Here is a 22,822-nt window from a genome sequence, read left to right on the forward strand (position 1 = left end):
TGATCGAAGGCAACCCATCTGGACTCACCGAATGTTTTACTGCTCGTTAACATGGAAAAAGCACTGCTCTTCAAAAATACGGAATTGCTAAATAAATACAGCCCTACAAAGCAATTTATTAAATTAAAGCAATTAATCCTAATGAATACCAATTAATATGGTTGTAGTCTAAGACGGTCGGAATCACGGAGAACAGACAGATGCTCCATGAAATCGAAAGAAACAAAGGGCAAATATCGTGGGAGACGACAGTAACAATAACGGAGTGGACTGTGGTCGACCAGCTAAGATCTTTATCTGAGATCGTTTCCGCACACAGTGAGCTCTAAATCTAATTAGCCACAAAATAATTAACAATTAAATAATAATTAACCCGAATACATAAATAACTTGAACTCTCAATACTGTACAATTCTTCAGCTCTTCTAAAATCTGTCAGTTTAATAATACCGAATATCCGTTATGCTTAGAGCTTTTATTACTAGATCTATTCTACCGTGACCGCTAATTTACTGTTTTTAACACTAATAAAAACGTCACAAAGCTGGCTGGTGTTTTTTTTATATATAAATCTATAGGTTTTGAACAAAAATGTTAATTACCACACCTTTAAGACTCTGGTAACGCCAGGCTGAACGCAGGAAGTGTTGCGTAATTGAACTGTCACTTCAAATACATGCATACAGCATCTTATTTTTCTCTAATCTGTCATGAAAGCGTATACCAGGCCTACGCAGAAAACAAACAAAACGTGAGTAAAAGACTTAAAACTGCTTTTCAACCAGCTAACTTAATGCAAGCTATATATAATGTTTGAACATGCCTCAAAAACAACACTGACACTTCAATAAATCTTAGTCTGTTAGATTACACTTACCTACAACATCCATGCGGGGAATTATTTTTTCCTTCGTTTTGCTATAGCATTTTTTACTTTATATTAGTGAATGCTTTCATCTCTCTGCACTTCTGTTGGTACACGTGATCGGAAATACACAAAGTTACGGGAAGCGGCTGCTACGTGTCCTCCCAGCAAAGAAGTCCGATTGACGTCACCGCTGGTTTTGCGGCAAAGTGTAGAAAACAGTTTAAAAAGTAGAATTCAGATTAATGTTCAGACGGAACACGGATACACATTGTGTTTCGTATTTTATTTCCCAAGACACTCCTAGGGTCAATTTGCTCAGAAGCTAATTAACCTACCGGTATATTTTTGCACTGTGGGAGGCACAGATGGAACAAATATAGTACATTAGAAATGCATCATGTCAAAGACTTTTATCCTAACCCTTTACCTTGTGTACACCAGAGAGAATAGCCATACATCAGTGTCTGCATGTATGATTTCAGAAAACTAAAGAATATGGATTTTTTGTTAGCGTTAGCTATAATACGCTATTTAATGCCCAAATAATATTTGTCATAATTTAATTTATAGATTATTCTTTACTGACTGTTCTGTGCTTTCAAAGGACTGGTGTCAATGGTAGAGTTGATCTCACATACTGTAGGTGATTAAGGGATTTAACTAGATTAATGTCAAGTCTGAATAAAGAGAATTGAAGAAATAAGACTAAAGCCACATATCAGTACAGTCTCTGAATCAATATGAGTAAAACGTAAATACATTCTGAAGTTTTAATGTTAGGAGTATGTCATAGACCACCAAATACAGATGTTGTTGATAATTTAACACTGTATAATGCGATTAAGAATTTATGAGCAGAAAAAGACAGTTTTATGGGAGACTTTCCCCACATAGATTGGGAAAACCTATAAGAATGTCAGCATCAGGAACTGAAATAGTAGATTTGGTTAATGACAGCTTTCTTACCCAGTTTGACAGAGCACCTACAAGAGGGGAAATGCTTGTATAGATCTTGTATTTTCAAACTATCAAGAAAGAGTGAGGCAAAGAGAGATGAGAGAACCATTAGGGAACTGTGATCATAATACGGTGTGCTATGAACTATGAACTATACTTTGTACCGGTTGAATTCAGCCAAACAAAATTCAGAAAGTTCACACTTTCAGGAAAATTGATGGAATGAGACAAACCTATTACAAAAAATGTAAGGAAAAAGACAGTGCTTTAGGTCAGCATGGTGGCACATTGTGTTCAATTTCATTCAGGTATTCACTAAGGAAGAATTCAACATCTTGGCTTAGGCAGTAAAATGACAAAAGCGTGTATTAACTAGCATTAGCATAGAAGAGGCAGAAGGCTTGAGGTTCTAGAAGAAATCAGAATAATGAAAAAGCAATAAAAAACTAAACTGTTACAAAATATGAACAAAAATAGAGAAGATTAATCAATGGATGTTATGTTAATAATAATAATAATAATAATAATTGCTTACACTTATATAGCGCTTTTCTGGACACTCCACTCAAAGCGCTTTACAGGTAATGGGGACTACCCTCCACCACCGCCAATGTGCAGCATCCACCTATGTTAGGTTGGCATGATGGCACAGTGGTTGGCATGGCAAAGAGTTTGTAAGTTCTCCCTGTGTTTGTATGGGTTTCTTCCAGGTCCTCACATTTCCTCCCACAGTCCACAGACCTGCTGGTAGGTTAATTGGCTTGTGGGAATATTGGAACCTGGTGTTCACGTTTGTGTCCGTGTGTGTCCCTCCCAGGGTGTAGAGTATCCGGTCTTGCACTTGTTGCTTGCCAGAACAGGCTCTGGCTCCCATGAGACCCTGTATTGGATAAGGTAGTTTAAAAATGGTTGGATAGGTGTTATGTTAAAAATTTTATAATGCACTAGTAATGCCACATTAAGAGTATTGTGTACAATTGTGGTTACTGTATTATAGAAAAAATATTGCAAATATTTGGAGTCCAAAGAACAGCTACCATATGTATTGCTTGGCTTAAGGGAATGTCCTACACTGACAAGATGATGGAACTGAACCCTTTCAGTCTTTGACAGAGAAGACTACAAGCCGATCTGATACTTTCCAGAACTGAGCCCCATTGTACATTTGAGGAATAAACTGAAATGACATGTAGGGCTCAGGGATCAGAGAACAGATACATGCTTGCCAAAAGAATATGAGGAGTATGGACAGGATGCCATAAGACAGCAACAAAAGTCTACCGTAAAGTAGGTATCAAAGGGATACAGTGGAATGCTGTATGTGGAATGCTGAACAAGCTCATCAGGAGAGCGAGCTCTGTCATTGGGTCTGACCTGGACCCCTTGGAGGTAGTGGCTGAGAGGAGAATGATGTCCAAACTGGAGGCCATCATGGACAACTTCTCCCATCCCCTCTATGACAGGCTTGCAGGAATGAAGAGCACGTTCAGCAATAGACTGATTCACCCACGGTGCGACAGGGAGCGCTACAGGAGGTCATTCTTGCCGTCTGCCATAAGACTGTACAACGCATCCACCTTGCGTCTTGGCAGAGGCAACAGCGACAGTGACCTGTTTCTGGACTAAACGCATATACACATATACTGCTACATCTGTTCTCTTTCTTTTTCTTTTTCTTTTTCCCGTTTACAACCACTTTTGTGCAATATATGCCAGGGACCTGTGCAATACATTTATATTTATATTTATATCTATGGTTACATCTATATTTATATTCATACGTGTGATACGATTTTCTGTGTACTGTTCTGTTCTAGTTTCCTCTTGTGTGTCCGGACTGTGAGTAACTCTTGTATTGTATTGTATGTATTGTACTATTAGTATATAATTCGTTACACTGTGGCTGTGTTGTGTGTGTTAAGCTGCTGTTGCACTGCAATTTCCCTCACGGGATCAATAAAGTATCTATCTATCTATCTATACTTATTGATAAGGTGCAGCAGTCAGGGGCTGGATTCAAGCACAGATGAGTAGCAGGTGAGCAGTGAGCTGTCACGGTGAATCAGGCAGGCAAAAACACAGTAAACCAAAAACAGGCAGGGGCCAAAGCCAAGTAAACTCGGAAGAATGAATCTAGGGAAAATCCAAAATACAAAAGTTAAGGGAGAATGACAAGTTTGAAGTTAGGAAAATGTGAGAACAAAGTACAGGGAAAAATCCACTAATATAGTGAATCAAACACTGCCAGAACACAGATGGTAAGTAAAGGAATGGAATGTCAAGACCAGTAACCAAGCACTAAGACTCAGCACCAGGGTATCCAGTGACAAGTCTCAAATACCCTGGTGCTTAAAGACAAACAGGTGGAACTGATCTTCTGTTGAAGCATGTTGTCACAGCAACTGGTAGACTAACCAGATTATTGTTATTAGTGGTGGTTGTGATGCGAATACTGGTTCTCCAGCAAGAGCTGGTATGACATTCAGTTTATATGCCTTTTGGCAGTGGCTACACTACAAACATGGGAGTTTCACAGCGGACACCCTCTCCTGTTGGTGACAAATGTTAATGCTGGCCTCTCAGGTAATGAATGTATCTGTTGTGTCTGTTTAAAAAAGGTTACTGCTCCTTTTGCAAAATCATTAGTCAATTTGCTGATAATTACATGGATTATCATGTTATAAATGACCATTTTTTTTGTGTTCAGTATAATTATCAATAATGAAAGTTTGAAATAACACCTCTGTTACAGACCCAAATGCAGCAAGTGAAATATGAATGGGCAGAATATTTTGTGAATGTCTTTTTGTTTTTGAATTGTAAGGGCAATACTGTCTTAGGAAATCCTTTCCATTTTATAGATCTATAGAAGACCGTATGTAGTGTAATGTACATCTGATAGTGGTTCCATTTCCTCTGTAGACTGGTGACATTACTGGTGAAACCCTCCAGTGGTCTTAATCGTACAACGGGGCACAGAGCCACTGTACTGTTAATGCCATATACAACCACTGCCTGACAAGTGAGATAACCATGTTGCATTGTTAAAAATGGTAGTGTACTGACTGACCGAAGCTCGGGCTTATTTCATAATGAAAACTAACATCAAAATTAAAATGAAATAACTTGCTATATTTTGGTGTCTTATACTCACTTAAATCTCCACCATAGTACTGCTGTGGTATTATAAAAGTATGTAGCAACATCATAGTTAAACCTCTTTGTGTTTCAGTGGTGTATACAATATGTACTTCTTAAGTTTTAATTTTACTGACTCTGGTGGAGTTTATTTCTAAAGCTTCATCATACTATTCACAACCCAATTTGCAGTCACGAGCAAAGCTGTTGTGTTCTTTTTTAAAACCTATACCTGTAGAGACATCTAGTGGAGGCAACATGAATATCTCCTGAATTTGAAAGGAAATTTTAATTTAATTTGTGCATAGTTAGATGGAGAAAGATATCAGGCATTTGTCATTCATTTTTCAAGAAATGGCCAGACAAGATCATAATGTTAATTAAGCATTAAAAACCAAGTGAACTAACCAACAGATTTAACTTTCCTCTCGTTGGCCAATTATTTATTATTATTTTCGGATTGTGAATTCTGGAATACTTAGTAAACTAATCAAGTCTGCAGCTTATGTCCAAATATGATTAGAAAACACTGTAGGAGCAGTAAATGAAATTCAAAAATATTTAGATAGAATTCAAGACTGGGCACACCACTAGGAGATGATGTTTAATTTAAGACAAATGTGGGGTTTTGGAAGCAGGCAGTTAAAACATAAATTATAAATACAAAAAGGGGAACGGTCAGCTAGATGAGATGAAAAAGACTTAGGTATTATTTTTATTTACATCTTTCTGACAATGTGAGGAAGCAATTAAGAAGGTGGAGACGTGGTAGCTCAGACAGCAAGGGTGTCTAGTTCCTGACCGGAAGGTCCTGGGTTCATTCCCAGATAGGGGCATACGATCTAGCTTGCTCTAATTCCTTCCAGATGGCTCCCAGGTCCACTCAGCCTGCTTTTAAAATGAGTACCAGGTGTTAATTCTTCCAGGGGTTATAGGCCAGCTGGAGCATGATGCTGACCACATCACCTCCTCCTCCAGTGTTGGGTGGTTGAGAAAAATGGTGGTCCTTGCCCCCCATGGGCTTTTATGGCCTGAAAAGGGGACCTAATCTACCTAATTAAGAAGGGAAATAAAATGCTGTGATAAACAGTAGGAAGAACACAATTCACACCAAGGGATGGTATGTTTAAATCATATGATGTACTAGTATAGCCCCATTTAGAATATTGTGAACAATATTTGTCATCATGTTAAAGAAAATAAGTGATTGCTGCTCTAGAATCATTCTGGGGTTTAATGGAATGCTTCACACTGAAAGGCTTAAAGAACTGGACTTTTTTAGGCTTGAACAGAAAAAAATTATAATGGTACAAGTATTCAAAATCACAACAAAGTCAACCCAGCAGATTTCTTCTGAGGAACAGTGAAACATAAGGGCCCAAAAGGAAACTGTGTGGTAGTGCATTTAAAGCTAAGAACAGGATGTATTTCTTTACCCAAAGGGCAGTGGGGGAATGGAACAGACTACCCAGTCATGTTGCTGAGCTAGATACTCTGGCTTCTTTCAAGAAACAGCAGGGAAGACCTTGTTTGTAAGCTTTCTTATGTTCTTGTCTTTTCAAGAGCAGCAGTGAAAGCCTCTCAGAACAATTAATAAAGAAAACCTGGAAAAAGCACAGCTTCAGATAAAAATGTATGGTTAAAATCAAACTTTGTTGTCAGATGGGACTATACTATATTAATCCCTGTGTAATTAAAATCAGTAGTTGTCATTTGTGAATAAAATGAACTAGCAGTTAGACTCCATTCCTTTTGAAGTGAATTTGTTTTTCATTTTGTCTGATCTAATGTCAGAATTTCAAAAGGAGTCACAGTACTTGTGGAACATTTTTCCCTTTTCTGTTTCTGGGATACTGAAATATACTTACTTCACGTTACTTTCTGTTACATAATAAAAAGCTTGCGGGATAGAAGAAAAATGAGAAAATCACTTTTTGACGATGTCATAAAATCAGCTGCAGAGTCCACACAATGTTTCTCTGATGCTCGCTGAGTAACAAAAGAACAGGATAAAAAACAAATAGTATCTAAAGAGATGTAAAATGCCCTACAAGCAATTGTATAACTGATGTGCAAGCACAGTTTGTGCAGTTCAGTTTCCTTGAGGATCTTTGCTTTGATGCGGTGTTTTTGCACGTTGCACTGCAGTGGTTTACTCAACAGCTGAGCCACTGATTCCTGCTTTTGACCAGTGATAACCATACACATGGCCCTCCAGACAGACAGTATGAGGAAACACACCTTGGGAGCTCCCATCAAATGTAATGAGCTATGACTACCTGGGTACCTCTGTGCAGCCTATCTGTTTTAAAGCAGTTCCATGAAAACTTGAAAACACTTTCTTGGTATAATGCTTAACAGGTGTACTATACTAGTCTGTAACCCAGTCGTGCATTATGAAATTTGTATGCTGGAGGTCACCCTTTACCAAGAGCAGCATATTGACTCCACTCCACCCCTTCTTTATTGCTATATAGAAGTAGAGAAAAGACATATTGCACCTAGATGGAACATTTTGTTAAAATAAAGCTAACAAGAGACTGCAAAAGACTTCAAAAGCACTCAAGTTGTCTCCAACACGACACATTATTTTTTCTGTGTATTGGATGTACAGTTTGTACAGTAAGTATAAAGATACTTTAAATGTATTTTTAAGAATAAAATTTGAATTTGCTTTCTATGATCTTATCTACCTGCACAGGTATCTTATCAGCAATTGAAAATCAAGAGGAAATTAAATAAAAGGAATATATTCCATTATCATCCACAGTACAGTATGTGTTCACCTTTTTTATCCAGCAGATGGAGCAAAATGCATTTCAAATCCAATAGCAGGACAGGAATAGGAAGATGAAACACATACAGTATGGTGTCTTTATACTGTATATGTAACACAACTCCTTAACACCGAGATCGATAAGATAGTTTGCTGGTCAGCGAGTGCTTCTTGTGTTCAGAATGCTCAAGGAGGTAAGTGTATTGCTTAATGGAAGAAACATAGGGTATTTCTTTATTAAGGTTTATCTGAAATCTGTTACATTACATTTTAAACACAGCAAATAATAAAAGGGGAAACAGGATACAAATATTATATGTTATATATTATTTATAAACAAGTTAAAAAAGTCTAGTCTGTGCTATACAAAAGTACACAAACAGAACACACAGCAGCCGTAAATACCACAGTGAGTTTGCTGAATAAAGGAAAGATGAAAAAAACATAATTATATACAGTATTATAGATTAAAAGGTAAAGTAAAATATTACTTAAGAAAAGTATATATATATTTCTATTTAATGTAGAGCCACGCAGGGCACTTTAGCCATGCACACGCAAGGCAGGCTGGGAACAGTGTCTGGGGGCAGGACTACTGGACTGTACATGGTGGGACGGAGGCTGGGAGACAGCCTCTTTCCTTCGTGTCTGTGTTGGTGTAGGTGCAGTGCTGTAACCCCTGTCCCTGTGTATGCACCTTTCCCCGGTTCTGGTTAATAAATGTGTTGTTTCACCCCTTTTCCTGAGTCCTACGCCTGCTCCATTGCGTGCGAAGCCCCGCGGTCATTACAATATATAGTTTGTATACACAAGATGGTGTCCCACAAATCCATTTAAACACAAATAATTATTTTTCATTGACCGGGTAAGTCAATGAAGAAAAAATTCTCTGTCACAGTGATGACCTGGAGACCTGCTGTACTGCAATGGTTTTGAATGGATTGTCCTGCTCCAAATTATAACATCAGCGCCTCACTCAGGATTTGAATCCACAACCCTCCAAGATGTGGTCTGAGAAGCCAAACGGAAGAACTGTTAAATTTGATAAAATAGATGAAATCCTTCTTAGAACACAGCAGCTCAGAATGCCCAGTATCCTCCCTGTCACCTGGCGTTGAGCAGCTGAGAACACTTGACTCCCCCTTAGACAGGACACTGGTCCATCGCAGGAATGACCTCCAAGCAATGGTGGTCCTCAATGATACAACTGAGTGAACTGGAGCCAATGAGGTAAAGTATCTCATTCAAGGCTCAACACCTGTGTCTGCAGTAGGTGCTTGAACCCACGACAAATCAGTCAGGAATCTGAAACAATCCAAGCATTTACAAAATGAAGAATAATGTATGGATCTTAACTATACAATTCCATGGATTGGATCCAAAGAGTTTTTTTGGGAAAGAGTTTCTAAGAAAAAGCTGATATTGTTAAGAGATTGAAATCTCCTGTCTTTTGCTGATGTGATCTTTATGCATGGTGCGTTTCTAGACAGGATAAAATCTAAACCTTGTACTTGTTTAAATGCCTCTCGTGAAAAAAAAACAAACAGCATCATCTCACAGCTTAGGAGGCTTAGGCTTGGTTTGTTACTGGCATCCAGCTGTGTCCCTGTGCACTGGTGGATAGTCAACATTGATTTATAAAAGGAAAATGTTAACTTGTATTTTGAACAAGCAAGCAATAAACACCTACATAGAAAACAAAATTGTATTTATATTTTTTAGAAGAAAGTTAATAAAGTTTTGCTTAAAAGATTCATTTCCAAATTATAAATGGCAGGTATTCAGGAAAATGTGTGTATTTGGATTGAGAACTGGCTGGGGTGAAGTAATTATTGGAGTCCCAAAAGGATCTATAATACGACCGCTGCTCAGCAAAATGAGAGGTTTAGTAAGCAAGGTAGAAGCAGAAAAACAAATTGGAAGGATTTTGATAAAATTTAAGACTGCACAAACAGCTGGCAGATGACACTAAATGTAGAAAAGAACAGAATATCGTGTGTCGATAGCTACACTGTATAGCAAAATATACAAAATGAGAAATGCTGAGCTTGAAGAGGCTACTTATGAAACCTGTTAAGGCTAACAAAATGTTAGGACATGTAGCATAAAGACAGAATTTCAATCAGGGTATATTGCATTTGAATTGTACAATGCACCAGTAAGACTCCATTTAGAATATTGTGTACAATTATATTCACCGAATAATGAAGCTGAATACAAGTCTCTGGAATCAATCTAGAGAGGAGCAAGCAATTACTCTTTTGGGCCTGAAGGAATGTCTTACATGCTAAAACAACTGAACAATTTCAGTCTTGAACTGAGAAAAGTATGAGAGGACTGTGAGGAGATAGTCCAACACAATGGACAATGGACAATGGACTTCTTAAAAATAAACAGTGAAATACGAACCAGAATGGAAACTTTAAAATTGATTTAAAATAATAATAATAATAATAATTGCTTACACTTATATAGCACTTTTCTGGACACTCCACTCAAAGGGCTTTACAGGTAATGGGGTCTCCCCTCCACCACCACCAATGTGCCGCCTCACCTGGATGATGCGACGGCAGCCATAGTGCGCCAGAACGCTCACCACACATCAGCTATTAGTGGGGAGGAGAGCAGAGAGTAATGAAGCCAATTCATAGATGGGGATTATTAGGAGGCCATGATTGGTAAGGGCCAATTGGAAATTTGGCCAGGACGCCGGGGTTACACCCCTTCTCTTTTCGAGAAACACCCTGGGATTTTTAATGACCACAGAGAGTCAGGACCTCGGTTTTACGTCTCATCCGAAGGACGGCACCTGTTTACAGTATAGTGTCCCCATCACTATACTGGGGCATTAGGACCCACGTGGACCACAGGGTGAGCACCCCCTGCTGGCCCTACTAATACCTCTTCCAGCAGCAACCTTAGTTTTTCCCAGGAGGTCTCCCATCCAGGTACTGACCAGGCTGACTTAGCTTCAGTGGGTTGCCAGTTGTGAGTTGCAGGGTGATATGGCTGCTGGCTGCTATATGCAGATGCATTTCAAAGTGTGAAGTATAGTATGTTGTTGAAGCCAATATTCTTGCTTTTAAAGGAAAAAACAGACGAGACATGGGTGGGTTGGATATGGATGGATAGCCACAAAGAATGACTTTGCTTGAAACCATTTTTTATATGACCAGACATTTATAAACATAATTCTTGTCTCTTTCAATTATTTCAAACACTTTGGGAAAAACAGATTCAGTTTTTTAATAGCCATTTTCCAGAACAACTTTGAGCTTATTGCAGTGCTTGAAAAAAAAATCTAATTTAAATAAAATTGCACATTTTGAACTTGTTAAAAATTAAATGATGTCTTCAGTAAAATATTGCTGATGTAAAAAGGCTCCCTTAATTTCTTGTGTTCCTTAATTCCATTTGTTCCTTATTGTCCCGACTCTGTGTCTTAAAAACTATATTGGTTCACTCTGTCAGAAAGACCTTTCAACCACTTTTTTTTAATTCATTTTGAGTGGATGGACAAAGACCAGCAATGATGAATGAAGCCCATTTGATCCTGCACATACAATATGAACCCACACACTAAATGGTCAAAAGTATTTCAACAAAAGAAAAGATAAGAAATGGTACTTCAGAAAGTAAACAATAATTCCTCTTTAGACATGCAGCACACACTTCAGAATGAGCAGTGACATATGAACCAGAAGACACAAATGTGCAGAAAAGTGTATTTAAAACTGAGAACAGGAGGCATTTATTTACGCAAAGGGTTGTAGGCGTCTCGAACAAGCTACCCAGCCACATTGTCAAAGCTGCTACCCTTGCTGCTTCACAAAAATGGCTGTGTGAGATCACTGGCTCCATAGCTCAATTAATTACCAGTAAACCAATAATCTAGATGGGTGGATTGGCCTCATTGTAAATGTTCTTATTTTCTCATATTCCAAACAAAATGGTATGATCAATAATCTCAAGATGAATGGCCCCGTAAAACAAGCAGGAAAACAAGCTTGTTGGGTGCAGGTGAAAGAACTAGATCGGGTGTTTCCTACTGTATATATAATATAGGAACAAAATTGTTATTTCTAATAGGGGTTTATGAAAATAATCAATATCAGAAAATACTCAACCAAATTAATCAATGTGTAAAATAAATTATCACAACCAATCACAAGAATATTTTGAGTGGTTGGTATACAATAATTAGAACCTGAGTTATTTTTTCTCTGGCAAAGCTATGGTGAAAATATTGATAATTCAAGCACACGGAGTAAAACAAATATTTATTAACAATAACAGTACACACACTAAACTACACACAACATAAACATACAACATACAAGTTAGAGTATTAAAAAGGACTCTCAAAAAACTCCAGACTACTACCAAGTATTCAACTCATACTGTACTGTAGATTGTGGAAATGCTCAGTTGACAACCCAGCTCATGTTAGGGTTAAAATTCACGCACTACTTAGACAATTTTTAAGGTCAGCACTGGTTTTTGGGGCCCAAGTCAGGTTTATGACGAGTGATCTTTTGCTCCTATCTGAATTTTTTTTTTCCGGAAACTCTCTGGGGCCTTGATGGCACGGTGCATCGCGCCATAATTATATGCCAAAAGTGAATCAGTCAGATTAAAATTTGTAACCGAGCATTATTGAATCTCATTCACTTGCAAGAGCTTTGATCAATGGTCTTGATTGTTTCTCTCTCATACTTTTTGGTTTGGGTAACATTTCAAAATCCGATGACAGGAGAGGTTCAGATATAGATCACAGAAAATGCTCAGTTGACACCCCAGGTAAGGTAAGGGTTTCCTGTCACGCACTACATAGACAATTTTAAAGCTCAGTGTTGGATTTCGGAGCCCAAGTCAGGTTTAGGACGAGTGATTTTTTGCTTCATTCTGAATTTTTTGGGGGAAATTCTTTGGGGCCTAGAAGGTGCGGTGCACAGCGCTGTAATTGTATCCCAAAACTGAGTCGGTCGAAATATTTTTTTTTAAAAAGCATTATTGAATCTTATTCACTTGCACGAAGTTTGATCAATGGTCTTGATTGTTTCATTCTCATACTTTTTGGTGTGGGGATTATACCAAAATCCGATGCCCAGAGAGGCTCAGATATATAGGTACAGTATATACTGTATGACCTACAGTACAATGGCCAAAAGAAGAGAAAGCTGTCTTCTAAACTAAACATAATAGACCTACAGTTAAATCTCTCTCTCTGTAAACCTGGATGCTACAAAATCAATGGGAACCTATCTCCCTATTCTAAAAATGTATGCACTAACCAGGAGGTGCCATCTTTAACTGAGGGATTCTTTCACTAGAGATCAGAGTTTCTAGCAACGACAGAATGTCAGGCTCTCTTTACAATGTCCAAATCTCTAACAGCTCCAATCTGCTCTTTGCAGATGATCAGGTCAATGAGCTCTCTGATATTTTCTATCTGTCCCTTGTTATTTCTCCCATATGCTCTTTTTTACTTCTGTGTTTTATGCTGTGCATCTAGTTCTTCAGAGGACACTCTTAGTCATTTACCAAGTCATTTAATTAAGATAAACCAAGGTAAACATTCCAATTGCTCTAATCACTGAATCTCCTACCTCTACATATAAGCAAACCTCTCCTTGCTTTTAAGTTCCCTGACAACTGGAAATGTTGACACAAGCCAGGTTTCACCCCCTGTATCTAGATTCTTAAAGGCACTCTAACAGACACTTACAATAGCCTGTAACAATAGAAATAAATTAGTTAGCTTACACAACAATATCTTATCCCAAAGCCATAAAGAAGGGCACAGCCCTATTGCAGTTCTGCTCTGTGTCAATTATTGCAGCCATGTTCCATTTTTCTGCTTTAATTTCAATTCAGGTCACTCTCAATGTGAAATGCCAGTGGGCCATAGGATTTAAATAATGTGCTGATCTCAGCATGAAATGCTGTAAAAGGGCTTTGCATTGCAAGAGAATATCAAAACCATTGTGCACTGTCAACACTGCTGTGTCAATCGGATTTTAGAATTTGAATTTAGTAGTAAACTAACTTATGGTTATGTGAAAGGTGTTTTTTCTTTTTCAATAAAATCTCTAAACACTTCACTTTTAATTAAGATGGTAGTGTTTCACATGTGCTAATTATTTAATTGCAGGGCATTAACCACAAAATAATACAAGTACAACATATCATTCTTCAGCTCTCTCTTCAAAGAGAACTTCACTCTGTTAAATGGAAATTAAGTGCCTTCTCATGGATATGACCTTGATATCATACATAATGCATGTTTTAAACTTACAGCCATCACTTCTGATTGCTTCCTGCAGAGCACAAGATGTGTTTTAAATTAAATTAAAAACAGGCCTCTTTTCATCTAAAAAGTAAATCTAAAAAATTGAAAAAAATGTTATGGGTTATTATATATCACTAGACAAATCCAATTACTAATCCATGACCAAAGCCTTAGTTACCATGAAGGGTTGGACTGAGTATCTCTACACTTTCACCTATAAAAATCTCAAATAGGACATCAATATCTATAAAACTGTGAAAAAAGGAGAAACTGCATTAACAAAAACTCACAATGATCACACAGTGAAGAGTAGAAGGCTCTATATGCAAGAACGCCTTTTGAGCCTCTCCCGCTACTAGAACCACACATGCTTTTTACATACCAATCAAAAGCCTAATTTCACCCATATGAGAATGGGGAATTCTAAACTTTTTAACAATTGGACATTAATTAAGTCATTCTTGTGGCTATTTACAAGTAATCAGAGGCAATATGGTGGCTTCTAGTGCCAGGTCAGCTGTAACTACTGCCCCTACTTAAGCCGGTCTTCCACAACTCCTCGCCCCACAACTTACTCTTAGAGGGAGAGTGTCATCTCCCATAGACAATGGCTAAAGGGGCACAGTTTTCAAGGCTCTTCCTGGGTTGAATACTCACTTCACTGTGAGTCATTTACCGTTTGAAGGACAAATGCTACAAGTCCCTGCCTTTCTCGGCAAGAATCAGATATCTGTTACCAGATGTCTCCTGGAGGCTGCGTGCCTTTCTGTGGTTCCTTCTTCTTCGGTTCTGGGGTTTCTTGGGTCAGACGTCATGGCAGCTTTCTCTCACCCTGTGGAACTCCTGGGTCACAGCTGCTGAACTTTCATTACCACTGCACACTCTTGGGTTAAAGTCCTCTGAAAGTCTTAGTACTGCTTTCTGGCAACTGCCAGTGCTTTGTTAGCCTTTAAATGTTGCTGTGAAAGACCCTGGATATCGATGGTAGAAAGGTTTCTCTCTTCCAGCTGTTTCTATTCTGAAAAGGACCTGGCTGACCAGAGACTGCAGATTTTTCACCTGCGCCCCCTTTTCTTTCACTCCCAGTAATGGAACTCAAAGAGCGATGACATCTCCTGCGAGGCCTTTTCCAGCTCTGCCTGGAGACTGTGGCAGCTGCTCTGAGCCTTTTCCAGCTCATTGCTCACCTCTTTCAGCTTCTTCTGAAAAGTGCTTCACTTTCAGCCTTTCAGCCTGGCTAGACTGCAGCTGGCTGATCGGAGTCTCACAGAGGGCTGGCTGATCCGAGCCACTTCAGGAGACTGCAGGGCTTCACTTGTCTCTCAGTTCGCAGGTTATCTTGGACGCAGTTTTCCTAGTTTTGAAACCTTCCTGGCTCCCTGTCTACATGGTGATCTGAGGGAGTGCATCCCACAGAGTAGTGTTCTCCCACTGTAGAATGGTTTAACAGAGCACCGCAGCCATCTTCTAGCTGCTGCTGGCTCTGAACCTTCATGTTATTTCAGTCTTTGGTCACGGATGCACATCAGCTCTTTTGGAGGGGGTGTTATTGCATTATACTACTTATCCAAAAAGTAAGTCAATCTCTCATAGTGTCACTATTAACAGTAATTAATACAGTAATTCCAATCCATACATGTAAATATAGACATTGAAGGGTTTTTTTTGCCCATGAGTAATGGGTCGGTGTGTCTGGTTAAAAAGCTGTTTGTTGACGTTCCAATCTTTCCAATCAAGTGTACTGACTAGTCCTATAAATGACTAGTCAAAAAATAATCTCTAAGGTAATGAGTTTTGTCAGCCACAGCTGGCTATAAAGCTTGCGCCATCCTCTTACTTGTCTTAAGCTGTAGCGTGAGCCTGTCAGCTCTCCCAGAGCAACTCTACGCAGTAAAAAAGAGCAGCACATTGCAGAAAGGTCAGAGGGGTTAAAACACCGGCCTATAAAGCACTCTTAGCTACCCTCCTATTGATGAGAAATAGTCTCTTAATAAATTACGTCTGTTGATCTCGCCTTCTGCTGAAAGAGCTGGGGTTTTCCACACAGTGTGAAGTTCTGCGGCTGTCTCTCGCCCACGCACAGTACTGCAGCCCCCCCTTCCCCTTCCTCCACACACACACCTCCTCAAATGGCCACCTCGACATCTACCTCATGCTCAAGAGGATTGCCTCATTTTTCTCGCCTGCAAAGAGACAGCAGAGCTAATGCACCCAGTCCCCTGCCTTCTGAAAAACTCCAAGAAAAAAAACCTGATGAAATCTCTAGTTTAAAACAGCGATTTATGCCTGGGAGGGGGAAACTACCAGCATCAGCAGCCTCATTTTCTCTCACCTTTTTTTCCTATAAATAAGACAAGGGCACTATACTGCAGAGACACCCAGAGCTCCATTTCAAAATACAGTAGAATATCACCACAGGGAAAAAAAGGGTTCCATTATGTACCAAATTTAATTAGCAGGCATTGCTACCTTTTCTTCCTTGTTTCACAGAAAAATAAAAAAAAACATGCATATTTATCTTGTTATGTAATAAAGTCTCTAGAAGGAGAAATTTAATTTAAGATGCATAAAAGATAGAAATGAAAAACTCCCTTTGTGCAATGACTTGTGCTTAGGTGTAATCAGATTTCCTGATTTTGGGGAAGCACTTTGGAATCAGGATTTCCATCAAAAATAGGGTTACACTAATTTGTTTTTCTGCTGTGGATGTCTATGTAAAATTTCCACAGAATTGTTTTGAAATGTAGTGCCTATTAAGGATGACCTTACAATAAGGTTTTCTCTACATAACATTTTCAAAACTCATTCAAGCAGATAACATCTGTGGTGCTGTTATTTCAGCTTTGAAAAAATAAGTAACATAAGTGTGCTAAACTATCAAAAGTGGTCTGCCCACAGCTAATGGGTTTTAACAGAAGTTAAAATTTGGATTATGTTAATGAGGTCCTGTACAGTATAAAACAGCCTGTTACAGCTTACTCCTGCCTCTGTGGCACATGGATTACAGCCACCAATGTTTCATAATGGGCTGGTAGCTTGTCTCTATACTGTACTTCACATATGACCATCCTTATGACTGAGGTTCTCAAAGACCACTGAGGTGAAAAACACCATAAGTGGAAGACACTGTGGCAGTGGGACCCAGACACGGCACTTATTACAGACACAGCACATCAGACAGTAAAATGTGTTTTTGTATAGAAGACTGCTGAGATGAGCCAGAAAGCTGAATCAGGAAGAGACTATATAGAGAAATGGTTCTGATCCACTCAGGTTGCCTAACAAAAGCTATTATTTTGGACGTCTCAGTAATCCAGAGAATATATTGATAATTGTTAGCCTATGGAGAGAGCAAGTGATTCTGCAACAGACAGACCAGTTTACAATTTGTTTTAAACAGATACAGCTGTATCCGGTCACCTCAGCCAATCAACGTATAATACAATTTCAAATCCATCAGCCATAACGCCTTCGGCTCTCGTGGGCTATCAATTAGCAAAGAGGAGCAAAACTACACAACCTTTGCTTACAGCACTACTGTATGTGTCTAAATTTGTGCTTGTCTCTACAAAGGTATGAAATACTTTCCCCATATTTATACCCATACAGGCAGTGGCTTTTTATTTTTGATTTTGCTATTACAAATTCAGGTTTTAAAATAGATAATTTCAGAAAATGTGGGATTGAATTTCCAAAGAGACTAAATCTATTATAACGCCCAAATTTAACTGAGCTCTATTAACCTTGTGGAGTGTGTTAGACATACAGTATATTAAATAGTAATAAATACAGATTATGAGATAAATACAGATTATGTGAGAGCTGCTTACTGAGCAGCTGTATTAAAATCATACATAGAGGAATAAGGCATTACAAAATACAGACTGGTGCATGCATTTCATTATAATATCAGACTGAAGAATGCAATGATATCTCACTAAAACACAAAAATCATTGTGAAATAACATAATGTTATCTTGCTGAAACACGTTATTGAAAGCAAATGCAAAGTTGTCTCAGAATAATGGTGCTAATTAGTTTCCGTAATAACCATTAACCTTAAAAAACATAAATTAACCATTATTGAATTAAGAAGCTAACTCAATAAATGGCATGATGTCTAGCATTAATTTGCAAGACTTCCCATCATCCTTTAATTTTCTCCAGGTTTTTGTTGGCTTTAATGTTATCTTCACTCTTCACAGTTTGTCTAACCCATCCTTTCATCTTCTGGTTTTACCCTTGACTCCAGTGTGATTAATTATTTTAAGTAGTCAAGCATGGCCTCTTTTCAAAATGTCTGGCTTCTCTGCCAGGGATGTGACATGGTTACCTGAATCTTTAGCCAGTCATTTTGAGTTTTTCTTGTTGTTGTTGCTTTTTAAAAAGAGCATATTTGCTAAAGGTCCTTCAAAGGAGTGGCCCAAAATAAATGGGGGAAGTGATCATATTATAAAAAGCTAGGACAGAAGTGCACTGAAATCTGGATATGAACAACTCAACAGTTATTTATTCAAATGACAAAGGTGGCCTTAATGGGAGAAAGAAAAAAAAGAATCCCCGAGGTAAACTCATAATGGCCCTTGTTATATCTGTCAATATGTGAAATGAAACATTTGTTCATCTCCTGTGGGTTTTTGTGAAACAAGACTGGAAATCCCAGGAAAACAAACAAATGGCTTTTTTATAGTCCAAACAATGCATGTACTGAAGACAGGTGCAAAACATATTCAGAATAATCTTATTTTCTGGAAGGAGTTAAATCTACATATATAAAGAGAAGCTCTTCAAGAATGCAACACATATTGACCTGTTTTAGTACAGGTATGCTTTTATGAGATAATGCAATATGCCTGTGGAAGTGCTTTGCTGGTAGAAAAGCTGCAACATGATATCACTGGGGGATCCAGATCCCAATCATCCAACAAGACGTCAAAGTGGCATCTGAACAAAAACACCCACGATCGACCTAGACCATGTCTAACAGTCACTCCTTCACAGTATTTCAAAATACTTTGGTTCTATGTACAAAACAAGTCTGAACCCTGCAGTTGATGAGGCAAACATACTGTTACGATCCCTGCCTCTCGGCAACGAAAGAGGCAGAAGAAGGTGTAGCCTTAGTTCATTAGTCCACCTATCAGTGTACACTTTCACCACCACACCTCCGTCTCATCTGGTATTTAAGCATTAGTCTTTCCCTAGCCCCTCGCTCAGTATTGGTTTCCCTTTCGAGCTACTTAGTTGTGCTACGCCTTCTACCTCCTCGTACAGTTCTGGTTCCGACTTTGGTTTATCCCCTTTTACTACGTCTTTTGGATTACGGCTCGAATTCGGTTGCTTTCTCCTAGTTTGGTTCTCTGGCTTCCCCTGGACTCTCGGCTCTCTCCTTCGTCTAAGGTTTTGGATTACAGTCTGGCTTTGGCTACTCTCTCCCTGTTTGGATCACTGGCTTCCCCTGGACTCTCTGCTCTCTCCTTCGGATACGGTATTTGGATCACTACTTGTCTCTATCGGCTCCCGCAAGTGGGTTCACTACTTGGTTTCGGTTTCACTGGCCGAATCCGTAACACATACAGTACAGGGCCTTGTGAAAGTATTCAGACCATTTTCATATTGTGTTGCTTTAAAGCTTTAGGTTATGACACTTTGAAGGAACAATTCGTATTTGTCATATACACAGTCTACTCCACACATTCACAGCAAAAAAAAAAGAAGAAAAAATATAATATGAAACACAAATGGAGAAGTCATGTTTGCTCAAGTATTCAAATCCTTTGCTGTGACAAGCCTACATTTATTTAGGTGCAGAAAATGGCCTTAATAAGCCACACAATTAGTTGAGTGGCCTCTGCCTGTATTAATAGTTGTTTATGTGATTTCAGAATAAATTAAATGGAAGGCACTTAGGCCTAGATCAAGCTGTCTTTCCAAACTGAGTAATTGGACAAGGAGGACACTGGTGAGGAATACCACTGTGGTTGAGATGAGAAAACGTGTGCATGGATCAACAATAAAAACTTCTGCACTGGGTTTTTGACAAAGCATCTGAGTGATCCTACAAACGTGAAGCAATCAACTTTGCTGTCAAGCAAGACAAAATTGTATCTTTTTCATCTAAATGCAAAGTGCTACATCTGACGCAAATCCAATAGTTCATCACTCAGTCCACACCATCCCTACTGTTAACCATAGCATGTTGTTGGAAGAATTATGTCTTCTCATCAGGAGGGGCTGAGAATCTTAAGACTGATGGGAACATAGATTGAGCAAAGTACAGATAAATCCTAGGGGCAAATCTGCTTCAGACCTAAAACTGGGACAATCATCTTTCAGCAAGAAAATGACCCAAAGCAAAAATCTACACTGGAGTAGCTTAAGAATAAGAAAGTGAACGTCCTTGACTGGCCCGGTCAAAGTCCTGACTTAAATCCTACTGAGAATCTATAGAGAGACTTGAAAACTGCTGTCCATAAGCAGTCCTCAAGCAATATGCTGGAACTTAAGGAAATCTGCCATGAAGAATAGCTAAAAAAGTACACCAGGTCCATGTGCAAAATTGGTACAGACTTACCCAAAAAGACTTGTAGCAGTAATTGCTGCCAAAAGGGCCTCCACCAAATATTGAGCTCATGGATCAATCAACATTTCAGTTTTCTAGTCTTTGTCGTTTTTGCTGACATTTACTGTAACGTTGTGAATCCTTAGCAGTACCAGTTTGAGCATTCAGGTTTGTAATAAAACAATAATTTTAAAAATGTGTATGCATCATTTTGTAATTTCAGAAAACAGGACAACATAGAAAGGGCTTGAATTCTTTTGCAAGGCACTGTAAAAACCAGAAGTATGAAATGGTTTTATCAGAGAAGATTTCATCCAAATTTCTAATACACCCATCATGGAAGAAAGGATGTTAGAAAGCTTATATAGAAAATAATAACATTGTTTTAAAATGTTTTTGCTATAACATTTACATTTGCTATAAATATATATTTTTTATTTTTAATAAAACACTTACAATTATATGTACTCTATATTGGATAAGTGGTTAGAAAATGGATGGATGGAAACAGTTTGCACTTTCAGAATGACAATATGTATACCTATCTACCGATTTTGTTTTCTGATTCTATAATCCCAAAAAATGATACAATGTTTGTAGATTGCTTTGCAAACAAGCATTGTTGCTTAGTTTATATAGACCACCTGTAGATAATTATCCATTTTATGGTGCTAAGTTAGCAAACATTTTATTTCACTTTATCTGTTGCCAGGAGACCATAAACACAGTAGCTTGGCAATGGAACCCAAAATGTATTCTTTCACCATTAAAAATAATTAACTTGTATTAAGTGAAAACCTACTGAGGACTGATTTAAAACCAAATCAGACGGAATTTCTCTTATGCCTGTAAAACGACATTACCTGCTAAGTACCATTTAGCTCAAATATTTTACAGGCCATCTGAGACAGAGATTAATCATTAGAAAATCTTTGACTGAGGAAAGGTGCTCTGTTTTAATAAAGATTTTTTTATGTAATTAATCTCTATACTTTTAGAAAATAAATAAATACATTTTAAAATATTTTTTTAAGCACAGAAGAATATTTCTATCTTGAAAAGGCTATGGCCCCCCATCTCTCTACCAAGATGAAAAATGTTTTTGGTAAGACATCTATTATTTAAATGAAGTAGTTATACACATTGATTTTGATATGTTTACAGTATGAGGAAACTCTTTTTTAAAGAAAAATATACCTACCTGCTTCTCATGTCTCAGCTCGCCGAAGACCACATCCTGGGGACCAGGAGGAAGTGTGGGCGGACTGCTCTGAACCTCTGACCTTCTAGACACTCCCCTTTCAACATGACATCAGAGTCCCCACAGACGGGCCTTTCCTGCAGTGCCCCCACTGTCCTGGAGGCCACATGGTTCACTGTGTCACTGACAGCCAAGAGAGCTCTGGACTACTAGGCCTGTTCTCTACCTTTGACAATAGGACTGTTTCGTGTACTCACCTGTCTTATCTGTCTCTGCAGCCTCTATGCACTTCTAAACACAGAGCAGAGAAGCAGAGTCACTCCTGACAGAATCAAATCACTTTACTTTCCATGTACATTACATGTACAAGGGATTTGATCTGGTGTCTTAATGCAAACTCATAGATATAAACAGTCAATAATACATGTTCACTTCAGAAAATCAACTTGTGCAGGTAACAGTTACATACACACTACACCCCATACTCATGTGTTCTGGCTAAGCAGTGCAGATGCTGGGTGGTTTTGGTTTTGATCATCAGGTCGCATCTTCCCAAGGCACATTTTTGAAAGACACGATGTCCTGAATGAAAGGAGTCATTGACAATTTTTTCCAATTGCTGAGTTTAGACCGATCTTCAAATGGGAAATGGCAGCCAATGGCTGTTACGCCACGCCTCCGGAGGACTCGTCATTCCACCTCACATTCCAGCACGGTTCCCAATTAGCCTTTTACCCCAGCCTATGTAATGCTGCTTCACACTCTCCCCGGTGCTTTGTATTATGGTTGTCCTGGGTAGAGCTACTCCCAGTTTCATTGTTATTTACTACTTGGTTTTTGGCTTCCTGACCCTGGTTTGTTCTCCGTCTACGTCTCCTGGATGTTAAATTGCATTAAATGGGCAGTGGCACCCTAAAGTTGATGCAGTTTAATGCCTTGTCCTCTGGGTTTCCTGCCCTGAGGCATAGCCATTTCCTGAATGAGCCCTGGCCAGTTGGTTCTGCCCATACCCAAAGCATTACAGGAAC

General features: G+C 38.6%; 1 protein-coding gene across 6 annotated transcripts in view; it reads right to left on the minus strand.

Annotated features, from left to right (window-relative positions):
* The window catches only part of il1rap (interleukin 1 receptor accessory protein), a 31,143-nt gene extending 30,112 nt beyond the window's left edge, over positions 1-1,031 (minus strand). For 4 of the 6 annotated variants that reach the window (XM_088611037.1, XM_088611045.1, XM_088611073.1 and 1 more), the window contains exon 1: positions 878-1,031. The gene's annotated coding sequence lies outside the window, so the exon portion shown is untranslated. Of the gene's footprint in view, positions 1-607; positions 730-877 lie in introns of all 6 variants that reach the window. The other 2 variants (XM_088611054.1, XM_088611064.1) reach the window with 1 other exon arrangement.
* Positions 1,032-22,822: the final 21,791 nt, after the last annotated feature.

The sequence above is a fragment of the Lepisosteus platostomus genome, chromosome 2 (genome assembly GCF_059453375.1).
Source record: "Lepisosteus platostomus isolate fLepPlt1 chromosome 2, fLepPlt1.hap1, whole genome shotgun sequence".
NCBI classification, from domain to species: Eukaryota; Metazoa; Chordata; class Actinopteri; order Semionotiformes; family Lepisosteidae; genus Lepisosteus; species Lepisosteus platostomus.